Genomic DNA, 21,102 nt, shown 5'->3' with positions numbered 1-21,102 from the left:
GATTTAAATACAAATATTAAGAATGGATGTCAAAATTGTGTTGATAGTGAACCATTTAAAATTTCTTATTAATTCAATTTATTGTATTCAATATAAAATCTCTAGAATATATTAAAATCTATTTTGTATTAATATTAAACACCAATATCTCTTTTAATGCTAATTAATAATAATAATATTATTTACACATTATTATTATTATTATTATTATTATTAAATATAGATATTAATTTTAAACATAGAAATCTATGTAAAAATATATTTTGCATCTATATATTGATGTGAATATTTTTTATGTAAATATTTTTATTAAACATTGGACTTGCTTTAGCTTTATTTGGGTTCATTGATGTTAGGATTAAAAGATTTGGTAATTTTATATCATTCGGTTCATGTAGTATTGTGTTAATTTATAACATTACCTTTTGATGTTTGGGTTTTCTAACATTAGAAAAATTGGTTTAATGCTAATATTTATATTCAAAAAGAAAATTTGATTTTGATATTATAACTATATTTGTAGAAACATTATAACATAAATAATAAACATACACCTTGTAGGTTTACTACCATTAATAATCTTGGATTATAGAGATTAGGTTTAAAAAATTATGGAATTTTGTTACGTGTTGTAATAATGTTATGATCGCTCATTTGATTTTATACAATCTGTATATGTGAATTTTTTCTGTATGTGTAGATGGTAAATTATGTGTGTATGTTAATTTTAATTTTATTCAACATTAAAAATTTTTGTTGATATCAAATGTGTTTTTCTTTTTTCTGTTAGGTGATTTCATTGTTTGCTCCCTTTATTGATTGTGATAAAATTTAGCACTCTTTTTAAGAAATGGAAGAATGTTTTGTAAACCCTTCTTTCTTATTACGTTGCAAGCATGTTTCTACCACAAAATTTGGATTTAGGTTCCTTTCCTCAATACTGAAGACAATATTTTACTAATTAAAAAAATTGATGTGATAGTTTAAACTTAAAGATGACAATATATTCTCCTCATTGCCACAATATCAATGGATGGAATTCACTCCACTAACCTCTCTGCATATCTAAATCACATGATTAAACCTTATTTAAATTAATTTTTTACAAAGCTTGATTAAAAATTTACCATGCAATTTGTTAATTGACACCTATGTGTCAATGAGAATAGCAAGACTACAAAATGTTACAATTGTCATAGTAGTGGAAAGGTGTGTTTCTGAAAAGATGATTATCCGTTTCAAAACATTGATAACGTGTGTCCATTCCAAATAACAAGTGTCCGTCAGTTTCACTAACGTGTCCATCAATTTCACCCTTTCATGCTCTTAATAATAATTTGTAGAGAGATAACTTGAAAAAAACATTTTTCCATCCAAATAAATTCATTTTTTCATTCAGCATTATAACTTTAAAATTAAAAGTGTGGTACTGTGCAAAATTTGTAAAACATTATAATAAATGTGAAAAAAATGTAATATTCTAATTTTTATTAGACTAATTATAATTTAGGATTTTTAAATTTATATAATGTAATTATGCCTATTAATTTGATTCTTATTAGTTATACAATATTTCCATTTCGCAAATAAATTCATGAAAATTGATAATGTATTTCAATATAAATTATAAATTATATATATATATATATATATATATATATATATATATATATATATATATATATATATATATATATATATATATATTATATAATTATCTGTTGAGATTAATTAAGGTGTTATTTTTAGCTTCTAATACTTAAATTTATTTTATGACTTTGAATTCTATATTTAAATTTGTAATATAATATTAATGTTTTCAATACTAATATTACTTTAATATTAATATGTATATTTTGCGTTCCATATATTGCTCTTAGTATGAGGAATGGTTCTCTTATTATACCTGTATTCACTACTAATATTTATTGTGTCTGTTATGGTTCATTTGCATCGTTTTGCATGATAAAACATGGAGGAATAAGAGCAAGGTTTATTGGCTAAGTGTTTCAAATTTTCATTAAATATTTATTCTTATTCATCACCATGTCATTAAATATTATGTTTTATATTGTATTGCTCCACACTCCATGTAGGATTGTAACCTGGAGGAATAAGAGCAAGGTTTCTTGGTTGAGCATTTCAAATTGTCATTAAATAGTTATTGTATTGATTATTCATGACCACTTCATCTATTATAAGCAAAGCATTTCTCCCTAGATGCATGCATTTCTTAGTGCTTGGGTTGTTGGAATTGTTGAAGCAAAGCAATATCCAATTACAATTTGTTGGAAGGATTACTGGAACCATTTGAAGGGGCTTCTCTCGGCTTTTATCTACTAAGAAAGGTGCACAATCTTTCAGAGTCTTCCGTTTCTCGATCTAGGATGCCGACTAGAGTTGTATACAATAGTTTTTAGTCTTGTAGTTCTACATGTGATGCTTATATACCTAATCTTACAGAGAAAAGAATTATTTTCCCTACCATTCTTCTAGGTTAAAATGGTAATGGTAGCAACAAGAAGTAAAATTCCTTTCTCATGATATTTCTTGAATATATGTATTGATTGTATTTGTTGGTATAGCCATTAGAGTATTTCAATTTTTTTAAAATGACTTGTTAATATCTTTTATTCTTCCCCCTTGACAATGCCAGGCAGAAGTTTGGACCAGGGTTGTCCGGGACTTAGCCTCTACCCTAAGGTGTTTAGCTAGGCATCATTTGCCTCATTTATACACTATTCTTGGACCAACATCAGTTGATTTTAAGATAATTAGGCATTTGAACTCATAGAAGCTTTTAAGATAATTAGGTTTTTGAACAACCTACATAGGGATAAATACTTTGGGATAAGTGAGAAGTTGCTCCTTTTAATTGACCAATAATAAACTCATTTCTTTATAAAAATAAAATTAAACACTGATAATAATAATAATTATAATTTAACATGTAATTATTAATAATTTCAATTTAAGATTATAAAATTAGTATATTAATATTATATTAATTAAAATCAAATATAATTTAAAAATTAATTAATTTAGAATTTCAACTTTTTTTAGAAAAATTGGCAAATGCTAACCACCCGATAGCAACACACAACCCATGGGTGAACTCAAGAATTTGAATCTTGTAGCACATGGAACATAATACTTCATTTTCACAAATATTGTGAATCAAACTATCTCTCAAAATATGATTAATTTAGATTATTAAAAATATTTAAAAAATTCAAATATTATTTTAATATTAATAACTATATATCTTAAACTTATTTAAAATAATTCTATATTAATTTAATTCTTATTTTTAAAGTAAAATTGGAAATTGGAAATTTATTTTATTTTCCTTAATAATGTATTTATTATTGAAACTAATGGCTCGATATATCAATAGCCTGATAAATTTTAGTACCTTTTACTTAAATAAATGACTTTAATTTAATAACAAAGAGCTCACAGCTCAATGTCGCATGTACCAAATAGCTCAGAGCTTAGCACTTGGTGTAGTAGATAGCTCAACACCAAAAAGAAATTGAAGAGTAGAATAGGCAGCCAATTTCGGAAGTGACATGTACCAGAGAAAATTTATTTTATTTTCCTTAATAATGTATTTATTATTGAAACTAATGGCTCGATATATCAATAGCCTAATAAATTTTAGTAACTTTTACCTAAATAAATGACTTCTATTTAATAACAAAGAGCTCACATCTCAATGTTGTGTGTACTAAAGAGCTTAGAGCTCAGCACTGGGTGTAGCAGAGAGCTCAACGCCAAAAGGAAATTGAAGAGAAGAATATGAGCCAATTTGGGCAATGACATGTACTAGGGCAGTGTCATGTACCAGAGAAAGCTTAGGGAATTGTGGTTGACATGCCCCTATCCTGGCGGTAGTCTTTTAACCGCACATAGGCAGGTGCGACACCACTACCCAATTTCTTTTCACCAATACTCTCAAGTACAAACTACGCCTAAGATTCAACACTTAGATTATTTTCCAACTTTTACTAAGAATTCATCTTTTTAGCACAGCGAAAATATATTCATGATCATTACAATTTATAAACATATGCACAACGGAGATAATCTCTTTTAATGGGAGGGGCAATTCCCTGGCTAGATTCTTCCCAAATAATAATAATAACACACTTTTACAAGTATTTTTATACAATCACAACCTTTGCTAGGAAACCTCAAGTCACCTCTACACTTCTACCAATTTTCAGTTTCGAGCTATCGTTTAGGATAGCCCCACCCTGGGTAACCCTTCATTCAACCTTGCCCCTCGGTCCGTTTGAGGTGGCCCTCGTTCAGTCACACCCCTCTGTCATTCAGCGTTGCCCTCGTCATTCAGTAGTGCCCCTCTGTGCAGTGATGCCCTCAGCGGTTCGCCCACCGGGCATATGTGCCCCATCATGCAGCGACACCCTCAACGGTTCACCCACCAGGCAAACGTGCCCCACTACAACTCGGTCAGGCAGGTGCACCCCTCTACAACTCGTCTGTGGGCAAATGCACCCATTTGCAACTCATCCGGGTAGGGTCGCCCCATCGTAGCTCGTTTGGGTAGGGTTGCCCCTCCGCAACTCGTCCGGGCAGGGTCTCCCCTCCAGAACTAGCCGGTTCAGTTTTCTATTTTTGGCTATGTGTTGCAGCCCTCGATCCGTATGCACTTTCGTCCCTCTTGTTTGTTCGGCCTTCTTGCTTGTCCAAGTCTAGAGTACACCTTGAACTTCTTTTGACGCTTTAACTTATGCCTTATCTATTTCACACGTTCACCAATATATATGAACTCTGCAAGTGATATGGTGGGTCAGCCTGCCCAGGCCAACCACTTAATTTAGCCATCGCACCACATCTTTACGTCGGCTCACCCGTATACATTGGCTCGTCGAGTCCACCTAACCAACCGTGCACTGTATAATCTTTCCATCACAATTTTCAATACTTAGCCATTTTTTCGACTCTTCGGTTTTTCAACTCTCGAGTTGGATTGTCGTAACTCATGTCCCAGGTGTGTTTAACCAACCTCCCAACTCGTCGCACACCAACTCATCCCATCATCGCAAACTTTCATCGCACATGACTCGCCCGCTCACCGACTCATCGCACCCAGCTCGTCGACCACCAACTCGTCACACCCATCTCGTCGCGTTTAACCAAGAGTGTGTCGTCCCAACTCATCGCACGTCGCACGCATGACTCATGGGCTTGACAGTGGTCGTGGAGGACTCGTTGACAGTTCCCAGACCTATTAGGAGCATTGGAGTAATCCTCTAGCATTACTTGATTACCTAAAATTATGTAAATGTTTTATCAGAATATGCTTTATATTCCTAAAGTTTGTGCCTCTCTACCTTAGGAAGAGAATAAGTAAGTTGTCAAAAAATTTAATTTTTTAATTTACAACCAAAAAGTGATGTTGAGATTTAATAGGATGAAGAAAAGTTATTATGACATTTGAATTAAAACTCTAGCTTTGATGTGTTGATTCGTGTGCATCCACTAACACCGAACAACATATTGGTTACTGTAGTCCTTTCTACTTTATGACAAGGGACTAATAATAGGACCACTTTTGTTATAATTTATAATAGTTGACGCATGTAAGATTATAAGATATTTAATTGGATCATTAATTAATATGTTATTATATTGAAAATTATAAATGATATTGAGTATTTCTGTATATTCAAGGTTAATTTAATTTTTAAGAGTAATCATTTTATATAGATATCTAAAGGTGAATTACATTACTTGCAAAAGTTTAGGGTTTACATTATGAATAAAAATAATCTTATGATTTTCAAGACCATAATCAGAAAAGGGATTACGAAGACAATGATAACTGGAAAAAATAAGGAATTACAAAATTTGAAATATAACTAGAGTCTTGGTCTAAGTTACATTTCCTAAAAGTATTTATATCATAAGACACACAAAATATTGACATGAGATAACTATGTTAAGGGATACAAATACGAGGAATTCTTGGAGTTTTAATGTATGGGGGTCTTAATCTCCAACACATGCACGGGATGTTGAGCAATAGCAAGGGGAGAAATCCAATGACAACTACAAAGGAGTACTCTGGGTTGCTAGCAGAAATTACAATGATAGCTTGAGTTATGGAGGGAGCTAGCAATCATCAAGTCACCCTCACAATGTTGCAGGTTCAAGCCCGGTGGGCTGACCATGATTGGGTAACTCATCTAATGTTCAATTCCTTTTGCTTTGTCAACATTTTTAATGTTTTATCTTCTATTTTTGCAATTACTTGTATGTCATGCTCAAAGTGCAGTGGGGGTGAGCATAAATTTTGGTTTCTTTGTCTTTTGGTGGTAGTTGGACCCTTCTTGGAGTCCTTTATTTGTCTCCACTCAGCCTATCCACTTTGCTATAAGATGCCATAGATTCCCTTGGCAATTCTTGTTTCAGTGGGCATTATTTTTAGTTGGTTTTCTATTTTATAGTTCATTTGGTTTTCATATTTTTTGTGTGATATTTTTCTCTTCAGCCATGGTAACCTGGCACAACATGCCTCACCAGAGGATGTGTTATTGCCGAGGGTCTAGTGGCAAAGGTCCTCAGGGTCATCTGCATGCCCAGACTAAGTTCAAGACACGACAACAGTTTTTCACTCTTCTAGCCCTCCAGAAATCCAAGAGGAAATTCAACAACTTGAAGCCTTGATCACTAATGACCACCATGCTAGTATTTAGACTCTGAGATTCACGCTGAAATAGCCAATTAGGTTCCTAACCCTAAACATACCGGGGAATGACAGAGAAAATATTTGAACTCCATTACCTTCCATGGGTAGATGAAAAAAACATGAAGACCAAAATGATATAATATCTTTTTTAAATGAAATCCAATGCATTCAACATCATTGATGCCCTTGCCTTGCTAGTTTGGATGCTCAGCGTTCTCCCATAAAAGACCATATCCAATGTGTTTTGAAACTTCCAACACCAACAAGAACCACTATTAAGGATCCCACATCTTATTTCATTTGATCTTTGATGTTGTGTTAGCGACCCATGTTTTTTTACTCTAAGTAGTTTGGTGTATTTGAGTGGTCATGGGCTTAACAATGACATATGTTAACATTTTGATAAATCTAAAGGGTCTATTATCAACAATTTTAATCTCCCTTAAACCAAAGTGTGACTAAACTTAACATAAACAATATTACAATTTTTTATATAAAACCGTTTTAAAGCAATACAATTTCAAATTAACAGAATTTAAATTAAAATAATTCATTTTTAAATTTAATTAAATCGGATATAAGAAACAAACTAATGAAATTATTTTAGCATATACAAATCTGTATATGCTAAAATAACTAGAAAGATATTAAAGCGATTGGTACATTGCATAATACGTATAGCCATAGTTTATTGTTGCAGGATTTATGAACTAATGTAAAGAATAATAAAACTTGCATCATAAATTGTACAAACATTTTCAAAAAAGAAAAATAGTAAGCATCTAAGTTCTAGCATAACTACAAAAGGCATTAGTTTCATGACACTCCAAAGTGTGGAATTACTCTAAGGCCCTGTAGCCTTTGCTGAGAAAATATTATGACCAAACCATCAATAAAAACTTAAGCCATCTCATACAGAAAATACAAGAGCACAAACGAATTGAGTTCATTACACCGAGTGTACGCACAAGAAAACCACCATATTTGAGATTTATATAAACATTAATCGTAAGACTGGGCAAAGCCAGAAAGAAACTATAAAGGAAATAAAATCATTGAGTGGAGCATGGCCACATTCAATGTCTAATAGAAAGATAAATATACATATATTTACATGACTCTTCAACGCATTCATTGTTTAATAGAAAAACATTAATAAATATAAAAATTTATGAGTCTTGCCGCATCCATTACGTAGTCACAATATCGAATCATTAAAACACAGAATGGATAATAATCCACAAACAAATTCAAGAAGTTACTCCTTTCATGTATAGACATAAAAAATTAATATAATTCCTAAGTCGGAAAGACATGAAATGAAACCCTAGTGTGGAACCCTATAACCCTTTCCCTGAGAGAACTGGCAGAGACTGTGGCCTCCATGGATGGGGTCACTGAAAAATAAACTGTGATTCAAAACTGAACTGCATGCTTGATACGATGTAAGAATAGCAACCTGAAACAAGTATGCAAAACTGGCGGGTTTATTGTTGGTAGTATTCATATTGTGCACGTATTCTTCTGCCGTCTCTCCCGGGGATCTCTATTCTGCGCATAGTTTCTATGCATATGTTTTCTGGACGGAATAGGGAATCTCTATATCTATGTTGTTTGGGCTTCTGCTTTACCTCTGGCCTATCAGGATCGGCTCTTCCTTCCTCGGTGGGAACCTTCACGTACTTTTGCTGTAACTGCGGTTGTATTTGCCGGCGGACTCAATTTCTAACCGAAACAATAAGTTCTTGATTCGCCAACCTGAATTAAGCAAAATCAATTAAAAGTCCAGAAAAAATAATAAATGGTTTCGTGCAGATTAAAAGGCTTACTGAGACTTTGCGGCTGGGTTCTAGATCTAATCTTCTGCGGCTAAATCTAGATCTAGATCTAACCTTCTTCTTTGCAGCTGGGTTCTAAATCTAATTTTCTAATTTTCTGAGGCTAGGATCTACATGCAAATATGGCTCCCAGCTTCGTGAAAATAGCTGCTGGCTTAGTTCCGTCCACTTTTGGAGGGCAAGCTCCTACGCATATCATCAGTGAAGCCCCAACTCCCACTGTCGAGGTGGTCCAGGCCTCACTCGATGAGGCTTTGAAGTTTTCCGAAAGTGCTCTAATCTGCAGGTTCAATGGTTTTTGGCCGCGGCTCACAGCTCTCCACAATTGGATCTCGGAGGTATGGAAGCCTGTCATTTCTGATGAAATTAATATCTACCCCTGTGCTAGGGGTTTCTTTATAGTAGATTTTGAAAATCCTGAAAGTAGACAATGTATTCTAGATTCCGGCCCTTGGTTTTGGGAAAACTCAGGCCTATTCATGAAGCCATGGAACCCATCATTCGATCCGTCAACAACAGTCATACCCTCAGCACCAGTTTGGGTGAGATTGCCAAGCCTACCCTTACATCTCTGGAATCTCTCCTCGCTAAAAGCCATTGGAAATGCAATTGGAAAATTTTACTGCAGGTGCCCAGAAATAGAGCAATATGCTAGAACCACCTATGCACGCATCTATGTGGAAATGGACTTCAGTGTCAGATTCCCAGCTGAAATAAACCTAACAAGTAAAGACTATGTGTGGAACTAGAAACTCGATTATAAAAGTGTCCTCTTCAGATGTCGATCCTGCTTTGAGACAAGCCGTCTAGCCAAAAATTGCTCAAAAGCCTCCCAGAAAAATTCTACTAGAAAAAACCACCACAGATCTACATGGTGGGAAGGAGCACAAAAAGAACACTACACTGTCATCAAAGAAGAATACTCTAGAGAAAACTCTGAATCACAAGAAATCGAGCAAGAAAGAAACAACTCTCAAGACAAGCATGGAGAAAGCCCCATCGCACAAAATAAATCGTCATTTGATAGCGAAGCGGATCTCCTAGGCCAAACTTCTTCTCCGACTATCTTCAAAAGGACGAACACAATAGATCGCGAAGCTAAGACACCAATGTCCCAAGAACTAGTAGAGGTCAAGGAGATGCAAGATAAAGGAAGTTGGAAGACTGTAGAGAAAAAAAGAAAGCCACAACATCAATCTCGCCAAGAAAGATGAGGAGCTAGACAATTAAAAACTAAGAAAATTATAGGTCCGATAGACCAATTTGGTCTCAGTAGAGGTTAACCATTATCATCATCATCATAAATATAAAGAATGCACAGTGAGGAGTCCTCAGATAACTTCAGTGGAAGGCTGTCGAGAGTTAAACCAAATCACTAAACTAAAAATAATTAATAATTGTTTAGCTAGGGCTAGAGGGGAAAAACATACTTGTAAAATAAGCCTTGAGAGCAAGAAAACCTCGAGGAACTCTGTCAGCCAAAGAATTTAACAAGGGTAAGTATAGGCGAAATTCATTTAGCATAGTCGAACTTGTTTGGGTATGATACCACCCTTACCTGTGCCAGAACCTCCATCTAAGTGGAGTTTTTCTTGCACTGTGGATGCAAACGTTGTAGAGGGAAGCGTAGAAACATCGCCGCAACTGGAACGCTCCCTCTGAAAGTGCAAACGACCAGTGAGACAATCAAACCCATGCTTGACCTAGAAGAAATGAAATGAAGGTTCAATGAAGGCTAGAAGTCGGGTCACATTGGGTGGTTTAGCCATTTAGAACCCTCACCTTAGCAAACCCTCAACTTCCAGTGCCTCTCCACTGGAAAACCATTGTTCAAATGTCGTGAGCTGCCCGACGGAAGAGGTAGGTCGTTACCTCATTCCTCATGGCCGCAACTCGTCCATTGGATCGAGATCTCCTCCATCGACACCAATAGAAACCTCCATATGTATAGAAGGGTCTAAAAGGCATACAACTGTGGTAAATACAAGCGATATATGACAACAAAGCCTCTTGTAGCCCTTAATAAAATTAATGACCTTCGGAATCAGAGCATCACAAACATCAAATTAACATTATAAATTAACCTTACCCTTCGTATGGTTGTATAGGGTATGATTAAGTTCAGCATTTCCTAGGTGTTGTTGAGTGTGGTAACTTTTGAAAAGTAATTTTTTTTGTTTTGATTTTTATGTGCCTTAAGTAAGTATATGTTACATAATTTTAGAGACCATATGTTTAACTTCTAAAATTCTGAATTTATTTATACATTGTTTTTTAAATAATAAAAAATTATAATATCTGTAAAATTCATATTACCATTAAATGACGAGAGAGAGTTTCCACTTAATTTAGTGTGAAAATAATGTTTTTTTTTTTTTGTTTTTTTGTTTTCAACTAATTTGTTTATTTATGGAAGAAATATTTTTTATTTTATTTTTAAATCTGATAAATATTTTTAGAAACTATTTATTTAATTTATAAAATTCTAAATTTATTTATACATTGTATTGTATTTTAAATAATAAAAAAGTCATAATATTTAGAAAATTGTACTACCAAATTCAATGAAAAAAAATTCGCTGGACCAAACATATATGTATATATTATAATAAACAAAGATAATTACTTAAATTAATGGTAATAGAATGATTTTACAAAATCATTACAATAGAGAATTAATTAAATATATATATATGAGATAATTGGTTAGATTAATGGTAATAGAGTGATATTACAAAATCATTACAATAGAAAATTCAAAGCTTGTAACACAAATGAAAATGGTATGATACTGATTAACATTTGAACGGAAAAAATACAGGGCTAATCTTCTGTCCACCAGATACCTAACAAAAACTGCAAAAGCTAATGCAATCAAGGTAACGCTATGAGCATAAACTATTTTTGAAAAGGGAGTAGCGTAAGCAATAGTACAAACTAGAAGAGCATATAGCGAAAGCATTGCTCGCGAAAATAGGAAAGCGGCACGGTGCCTTGCCACTCTTAGGCTTCATAACTGTACTAGAGTGGAAAGCTTAACCTCAACGCTGGATAAGCAAACAGCGGAACTTGCCTTGGAATCGAGGCCCCGCATACTTCCGTCATATCGAGCTGGGACGGATCACCTTCAACTCTCCAGTTAAAAATGTGCACCAGCTGAGCCAATGTGAGTTCAATCGTGGGAATAGCCATGGGTGCCCCTGGGCATCCTCTCCTTCCTGCACTAAACGGAATCATACTGAAGTCTGATTGATCTGTTGAATTGACATGTTCATCCTTCATGAATCTTTCCGGCTTGTATTCGGAAGCATCTGCCCCCCACACATTGGGATCCCTTCCTATAGCCCACAAATTCACCATCAACATTGTTTTCTTAGGGATATAGTATCCTCCGACTGTCACAGCCTCTACAGATTCATGAGGAAGCGCTATCACCGCAGGTGGGTATAATCTTAGCGTCTCTTTCAGCACGCAATGGAGGTATTTCATGCTTGTTACATCAGATTCATTCACTTTTCGATCTTTGCCGACGACACATTCGATTTCTTCTTGCAAACTCTTCATCACATGGGGATGTCTGAGCAGCTCACTCATTGCCCATTCTAAGGTAGTCGATGTCGTCTCCAAACCACCTGCGAGCATGTCCTGCACAAATACGAATTTAATCAGTGCAAAATATTGAAAAAAAATAAGTTTAAGAACGAGGATACTAAATTATAAAAGAATGGCCGAAGCCGGCGAGACATATATACAAGAACAACACCCTTGACAGTTTCCCGCGTCATTTTGGAGTCGGCCTCAGCTTTCTCGAGCAATACATCGACGAAATCTTTAACATAGGGCTCTTCCTCTTTCTGGTGATTCGATGTCGAGGCCATGCGATGAGGAACGCGGTCTTCTATTATTTTCTCTGCAAATTCATTGAATGCTTTATGCATCTTCTTCATGCGCCGTTTGATGCCTTGCAGATCAAGCCAATCCAAACAAGGAATAAAGTCTCCGATGTTAAAAGCTCCCGCTGTAGATATCAGCTCAACTATTAAATCCTTAAAACTTCCGAAATCCCCACCTAAATCATCGTCAGTAAATTTCCTCCCTGCCAACATCCGCCAAATAATGTTGGAGTTGAGAGTAGAGATGGCCTTGCTCAGGTTCACGCTTATTATTCCGCTCTCACTCTCCTCCCAGATTGAACGGATCATGGCAGACACCTCTTCCTCTCGCACGGGCCTGAAAGACTCGATTCTTTTGGAAGTCAGGAGTTCTAATACGCATATTTTTCTCATTTTCCTCCAGTGATCTCCATACTGAGTGAAGGTCACATCTTGATAATTGAAAAATATGTATTTCCCAGCGGATGTTAGAGGCCGGCTGGAAAACACCAAATCATGGGTTTTAAGAAAGAGTTTGGCCATCTCAGAAGAAGAAACGATGACAGTAGGGACAGAACCTAAGCGCAGAAAGAAAATGGGGCCATATTTGTCAGCAAGGCCTTTAAGAGTACGGTGAGCGGGCTGTACCAATTGGTGGAGATTTCCGATTATTGGCCATGGAAAGGGTCCTGGAGGCAATCTGCCCCTAATTCTTCTCTTCTGCAACAGCCGTATGAAGAGCAAACAGAAAAATAAACCAACAATAGTTGCTGTGACAGCACGCTCGCGGCCTGCCATTAATGTTACGGGCAGACGAAAAGACAGAATAGCAGTAAAAGTATGAAATTCCATATGGAACACACTTTGTAAGAGACACATTGCTTGGAAGGATCAACGGTATGCTATTTAAAGGCACCCCGAGATTTATGAAAGCTCACTTTAAGGCGATAAATTCAAATTTAATATAAACTGACACTGATTTTAAAATTTTCCAAAGCCATACGTTGACCCACTGTTCCGGAATAGCAATAATGAAATGGTAATAATCTGCATTAACGGAAAATACATATCGTATAATAGATGCATCTATCATCGTGGATAAGTAATCCCCGCTGTTTCTTTGTAGCACAAACCTATGGAGATGGGATTGTAGTAACCGCAAGTGTTGCTAGTGAGACACCCTCAATATTTGGCCATATTTTGTCTTTGCCTTGAGGCCTAGCCTATTTCCCTGTTGTATTCTGTCATTTCTAAGATTACATTGGGTCGATTGGATTCCTTTCCGAATGATCCTACGGATAAGTGTGAGCTATTTGTGCTAAAAGTTTGCTGTTAATTAGCTTTTGAGAGAAGTTGAGGCATTGGGCTCCTCACTATGTCACTTTTAATTTCATTTAGCTCACTAAGACATGGTATCAATTAATGCATCGCTTATAGCCATTATCAATTTAAATGGTGCCACTTTGGGCAATTTATAACCTACTAATTTAGTTGAAGGCTTTTATAGTTTCTTCTATGTACTACTTTGTAATTCTCATATGAGGTATCTCCATGATGTCATCTTTTAACAATCCTGCAACCTTGATATCTACTCATTGTTAACATCATTATTAATAGGGACATGTATCTTAGTTTCAAGACAAACTCATTTACTCTGTGACATGTGCTAAAATCAAGGGAATTTCACCCTACTCACATCTATTATTAAGTCATACCTTCATTATGCAGAGTCCTCTTAACGTTCGGTGGTGGCATTAAAAGATGTCAAGGTGGTTTCTCTATCAAGCTTTTTTGGGGGAGTTTCTATTTTTTCTTCGTTTTTTCTATTTTATTGGCCTTGTCCTTTGTTATTTCTATATGCAATTAGTCTTTTCCTTTTCCATGCAACTATAATTCCTTATTGGGTGAGGCTTCTCCCTTTAGCTTTCCCCTAGTTTTTTCCTTCTTTTGTCAAGCCTTGTGAACCTTCTTTTGGTCTTGTCTTCCTTCTCTTCACTTGCAGCCTTCCCTTGTTGTTTCCAAGTGCTCTATGTTCATTATCTGCTCCTTCCTACACCTTAGTTTCCTTTCACCTAGTTACTCTTTCCTCCAAGTCATAATTCTAAGGTTTGGATCCTCCTTCGGTCATTGAGGATGATAGGGAAGGAGAGAGCTAGGACACTCTACAACAAAGTCAAATGTGAAAAGGTTTGAAGCATCCTTTTGGGAGAATACCTTCCAAGCCATTTGACATGAAATTCACATTCTTCGATAGGAAGCTTAAGTTGAACATCATTTCATCTTAAAAACAGATGTGAAATGTGAAATTCAACATTAGATTCCAAAGATTGGTAACAGTAGCACTATGTGCACTTGGTACCTCCAAACTATTGCTATATACTAGCAAATCAAAATAATAATGGGAAAGGTCTAAGTGGGTGGGTGTGAAGAACAATAAAAGATTCTCCCACACTTAAATGAATCGCAACTCTAGATTATGAAAATTTACATTCAATTATCTCTAACAGTGAATAAAATGATTTATTTGGAGTTCTCCAGTTTGGGGGAAGCCACTTTCTATGCTAATCCTATCTAGGTGGACTCCCACATTTGAAGGTTCATGATTTTATTTTCCATTTTCTGCTTTTAGATCAATAGTCGACATGGTCCACATGACACTAGTATGCCTATTAACCTTAGCATTTCATTATTCTCTATCCCAATTTTTAATTAGTATAACTATGTTATCAAATTTGGACTTATTATCTAGTCCAAAGCCACATTCCTATGATAATCGTTCGAGTGACACACTTGTAGGCATAAGTAAGACTCATCCTATGTCTTTTAAATTTACCCTAGCTTACATAAAATTTAACCTAGCTTACAGAAGAAAAAAAATAAAATCTCAAATTAGATATCCTTTGTTGGCCCTACAAAGTTAGATATATATATATATATATATATATATATATATATATATATATATATATATATATATATTCTTTTCTATAGCATTTTAAATAATTTTTATAAAAACCACTCAAACAAAGTCTTTTGGGTGGCTATAAAGTTTTATGTAATTTTGTTGCATCTTAAGGATGCAAATTTTGTTCATATAATATCTCTAGCTTCCATAAAAATAAATAGATGTTCAAAAAATATATATTATATAAAAGAAATGGTAGAATATTTCTAGTTATATATAATTATTTAATAAATTGGGCTAAACCATTAAGAAACAAAGGAGAATATCATTATGCAAATTAAATGTGATATTAAAAGTAATATTATTTTGCCAATGGTTCTTAGCTAAAGTGGTTGGGATTGTGACTTGTCATCCCATCCACCTAGGTTGAACTCTGAGGCATGCTTTAGCCTATATTGATTAGGCTCAAGTAAGCTTCATAGTGAAGTTGCAATTTAGTCAATTCATAAAATATAATGGAATAAAAGAGTGTGACTTTTGCTATACTAAAAGGATGGAAGATGAAAAAAACTTTCTGTCAAATTGTTTGTCTTATATATTATATAACATGGCCATAAAAATCAAATATTAAATAATTAGGTGTAATTTCATTCCTTTTTAAAATCAAATAAACCATATAATTCTTAATGGATACTAATCATCATCAACATATTTCTCACTCCTTAGATATATTAAATGTCTACTTCCATGTTATTTATTTCTCAACATCATATGAAAATAGCATCATTTAAATATATATTTTTTTCATTTAAATATAATTTTTTTTTCAAACGCATTGTTTAAATTCTACATGGTGAATTAAAAATGGTATATGGTATTTAATAGCTAAATTTTTTGCGTGGAATTTTAAGTAAAGTTAATTAAGTAAATTAACTAATATTAAAAATAAATAATCACTTAATATAAAAGGGAAAAATTGAGAGTATTTAAAAGTGAAAAAGTTATAGACCATTTAGAATTGCTTCAATGTAATATTCTATTTTGAAAGATTATAAAATTATATTTATATTTTTTTTAGTTTAGATAATTAATTTGTCAAATTATAATTTAGTATTATTGAAACTTTTTAATATAGAGAATAATTTTGTATTTATGCTTCAAAAATTTTAAAACATTAGATCTATTAGAATATATCAACTAAGATGGAAATATTCTAATAAACATAGTGCAATAAAATATTTAAAGCATAAAGTACAAAATTACTCTCTATATTAAAAAGTTTTACTAGTGCTACATTATAATTTGGATGAGTTAATTATCTATGCTAAAAGTGATTCTAGCAATTCTATAATTTTATAATTTTCAAAATGGAATATTACATTGAAACAATTTTAAATTGTTTTGAACTTTTTTGCTTTTAAATAAAATAATATTTCAATTATCGTCTCAAACACTTTAACTTATTTTTTCTCTCTTTATACATAAAGCATTTGAATATTATTATGAAAAAAGTTGATACAATTAACACACAACATTTAAAAAGTGTAATATGCAGCTTTGTTGCTTAGTACCTACCTATTATGCATAATTGATAGAAAAACTTATTGTAACTATGATAATAATAATAATACTACTATGCAAAAAAATGTCTATATTTATCGTGATTTTTTAACCTACCTTTTAAAAGTATCTAACATAACGTACTAACTGGGATTTTTAAATGACACCAACTTCCATGGTTGATCATGGTTTGTGATATACTTGAGACACAAATTTAAGATATCTTTTTTGGTGATCACAAAGACACAGTCTAAATCCTATGTTATAGGACAACTAACATACTATAGTAATTAGGAGTTATAATGTCACTAACTTCCATGAGGAAGCATGTTTTATGATATGTTTGAGATACAAATCCAAGTTAGTGTAAGAAAATAGTAATATAATTAAAAAGAAGTAGGTTAAAAAATCACTATAAATATAGACATTATTTTGCATAGTAGTAGTATTATTTTTGTCCTAGTTACAATAAGTTTTTCTATCAATTACACATAATAGGAAAGTACTAAGAAACAACACTGCATATTACACTTGTTAAATGTTGCGTGTTAATTGTGTCAACTTTTTTCACAATAATATTCAAATTGTTTACGTAGAAAGAGAGAAAAATTAAGTTGAAGTATTTGGGACGTGTTGACGATGCTGGACCCACCAACATTTAGGGGATCTTCCTAGTATGAAGTCCCAACTAGACCTCACACCGTTTGGTGTAGGAGTCTCTTCTGGTATGATGGCCCGATTGCCATTATCTTAAAGATATCCCTTAGCTCTTTCTTGTCAGCACGTGAGAGTGGTTTGCTTCGTCTTCAAACACCGAGGTTCACGTGCTTGGTGAGTGCTTAGTGTTACTTGTGTCAAGGTTCTTTCGCCACAGAGGGAGGGGGTGGATGTGAGTCTCCAGTTGGAAGGGAAGAGTCCCAACTCTGTCACAGACACACAACACAACAGGACATGTGCGGCTTCCGGACAAGTAGTCCACACTGACACAACAATCACAACATATAAGAGGAGATAACACGTACAACACTCAACAAAGTAGTTTGTGTGAGTGCGATGGTCGTTATAACAATTTTATGGGAAAGGTTTCGTCTAATGTTTGGTGAGGCATCCCACACGGGCAAGACAACGTTAACAACTTATACAACACATTTTCATAAACATATGTATTAAAACAACCGAAATAATTCAATTGTTTTAACATAGGTTAAAGCAACATGTATTACAAGTGTTCTAAGATAAGTTTTACAAACAATTACAATACATGTGTGAAAACGTGCTGGCATGTTATCAGGCTTTTGAATTAAGTGAAACTTCTAAGACACATCGATACACCATACATCACCAACCCCATGAGAGGGGCGTTGAAGCCACTACTCACTCCTCAAAGAAAAGATTACAGACTCTTAGGGCTATGTGGGAGGATCCAAGGTGAAAAGTCCATTGCATGTACAAATGAGGGGGTATTTATAGACAAGGGTATAACTAGCCCTTGTGACTATTTGACTTCCCTCATGACTGTTTGACTTATTTGACTCTTCAGCTTTACATGACTCCTCATATGATATGTGGTTCTCTTGGACTTCCATGTTACATTACATTGATTTACAACAATATGGCCCACAGTAGTGATGTGGTCGAGATTACTCATGACACAACTCGACATGACAGTGCTGGTATGTTCATGTTTCTAGTGGTGTCCATGTTGAGCTGCAGTGCTGCTAAGTGATGAATGTGCTCTTGGCGTATCATAGATCTACCTCTGCATGGCAAGGTGTGTGGAGTCTTTGACGGTCTTGGTGTTCGCTTGATGTTGCATGTGCAAGTCGCTCCTTCACTTGTACTTTCACATGCTTCATGTGTTTGTTCATTTGCAAAAATATCTCCTTGCATGCATTGTCAGTTCACGAAAAAATATCCTCGCATGCATTTTCCATTCACAAGAAAATCTCCTCACATGCATCGTTCATTCAGCTGTTCGTGAACAAATCTCCTTGCATATGCTCTCCTTGTTCATCCCGTCCGTCTTTGCATCATGTCTTGTCCATGTACCTGTATCTGCAATCACTCCTGACAAGACAACATGAAATCCATAAACCTCCTAGTCTACCATGATGCATTGTCATTTTCTTACAGATACGGGGGACTAAAAGAAAGGAAAAGGCCACGAAACTGTGCAAGGCAGATTTCAAGCTGGGATGCGGTCTTTGGGTACTACCGTTGAAAATTGCGCAGAAGTCATTGGGAGATTGAGATGGACAATTCGGATCAGCAGTGACTATCTGCGGGATCTGGCTTAGTTGGCGAGCAAATATGCGTAATTTTTTTGTGGGAAGCAATGTAGGAAGTAGAGGGGATTGGCAGAAAAATCTGTGCAATTCCTCTGGGGAGGTGGAAGCGGGTTGCAGGACACTTGCCGGGAAAAAAGCGCATTTTTCTCAGGGAGCTGGCAGCGGGCTACAAGGGTGCTGCTAGTGACAAATGCATAATTTCTAGGAGGCTGGCCTGTTGGACATCCCATCATAGTTTCTAAGTTGAGCGGGATGCTCGGCATATCAATGACTGCTCATGAAAACTGTGCAGTTTTTTGGGTGAGAAGCAGGCCAACTGTCTGGGTGTCTGGCTGGAAAAACTGTGCAATTTTTTGAGGGAGACATGGATGGACACAAAGTGTCTATCTGGCATGTCAACGCAATTTCTTCATTTAGTAGAGCGTGCAAGGTATACAGCTTTTGTGCAATTTTTTGGCAAGTGAGTCCCGAGGTCATTGCCTGATCAAACTCTTTGGTTAACCAACTGGAGGGTTGGTTGATTCACTTGCAAGAAACATATATTGAGATGTCTTACTAAGAAAGTTTTGCGCTATTCTGGGTCACAATCGGTTCGGTCAATTCCAGGATTGCACAGTGTAAGCTGCCTAGGAGACAACCTCAATATATGTGCAATTCTAGGGAGAAATACTTGTTCACAAAGGGCTGAAATTGTGCAATGAATCTTAGCGAGGGTCCAGTTGTCGGAGGGTGATCCATATGCATCAATCTTTGTACAAATGTGCTACCACGTCCCACACTTCTTCAATCAAGTGGGACAATAGGAATATGCGCCCCCTCCCGAATGAGTGCAAATGCACCACAACCAAATCAAAATCACCTTTCTATGCTCTGTAGGCAGGTAACTGCCAAGTCAAAAGAAAGAATGTTGTGCACGGAATACACCATGAAGGAGGCCTTTGTTAACACACTCTGCCACACGAATTTCAAGATTGATAAATGTGCGATAGATCCACCACATTCACATTTCTTTATTCTACTTAACCATATGATATATCATTAATGATATGGTCATGTAGACCATCAATATGCATTAAACTTTATGAGTACGTGTTGCCCCATCTTAGTTCTTCAAACAAGTAGAAGAGTAACAATTTGTGCTACCCATATCTATCTCAAAAGTCAAGCTTTCTAAAACATCATTATATTTATTTAATTTAGTTATATATATAAAATAGTAATAATAATAAAATATTATTAAAGTATTTTTGGGACCTACGAGTTTAGCTTATACTCTAAGAAGAAGTCACTAAGTGATATCTAAACTATCCATCATAAGAAATGAAACCCTCAAATTTTTTTATACATAAGCTATAAAATGATTTCATATAATCTCTTTAAATATAATAATGCTTCCATACCATCTCTTTAAATATAAGCATATAGTTCATCACTACTTTAAGGTGTCTTTACCTAAGTATTAAAAAGTCAAATCTTTCCACCATTATAGATTTAATGTTATCACACTTTTTAACCATAGGCACTGTTAGGGTGATGCCATTATCTATACTAATTGTTGATTATTAATTGAATGAATGCACAAAATTTTAAACTTCGATTTCACTGTGAAAAACATAGTTGTCATTTTGATTTTGATTGGATTCGAAAATTTATAAACCAAAAATTGACAATCTGGAAAGTAATTAGAATCTTCAGAAAACAAAAGATAGATCTTAACACTAAAAAATTTCTTAAATTCATCTTCTTCTTAACAGATAAACTATATGACAGTTACATACAGTCAACATTCAACAGAATGTATATGATCTTCCAAAATCACATGATAAGGAGGATGAGGTGTGATCTAAATCACCACTAAAATCGCAAGAAAGATGATCAATTCAACTAAGAGACGTTATATTCAACATATCTTATACACCTG

The 21,102-nt window shown here is 34.6% G+C and overlaps 1 pseudogene across 1 annotated transcript; it reads right to left on the bottom strand.

Moving 5' to 3' along the window:
* Nucleotides 1-11,524: 11,524 nt before the first annotated feature.
* On the bottom strand, nt 11,525-13,226 carry LOC149252046 (cytochrome P450 750A1 pseudogene; annotated as a pseudogene). The gene is made up of 2 exons (XR_016266041.1): nt 12,309-13,226; nt 11,525-12,201 (listed from the first exon to the last, which is right to left on the bottom strand). The product of XR_016266041.1 is annotated as a cytochrome P450 750A1 pseudogene (transcript).
* Between the last annotated feature and the right edge of the window lie 7,876 nt (nt 13,227-21,102).

This window comes from Pinus tabuliformis, chromosome 7 (assembly GCF_031772625.1).
Source record: "Pinus tabuliformis cultivar Carrire ecotype Pingquan chromosome 7, CPIR1, whole genome shotgun sequence".
Classification (NCBI taxonomy): Eukaryota; Viridiplantae; Streptophyta; class Pinopsida; order Pinales; family Pinaceae; genus Pinus; species Pinus tabuliformis.
This window is presented reverse-complemented; position numbering and strand designations above follow the sequence as displayed.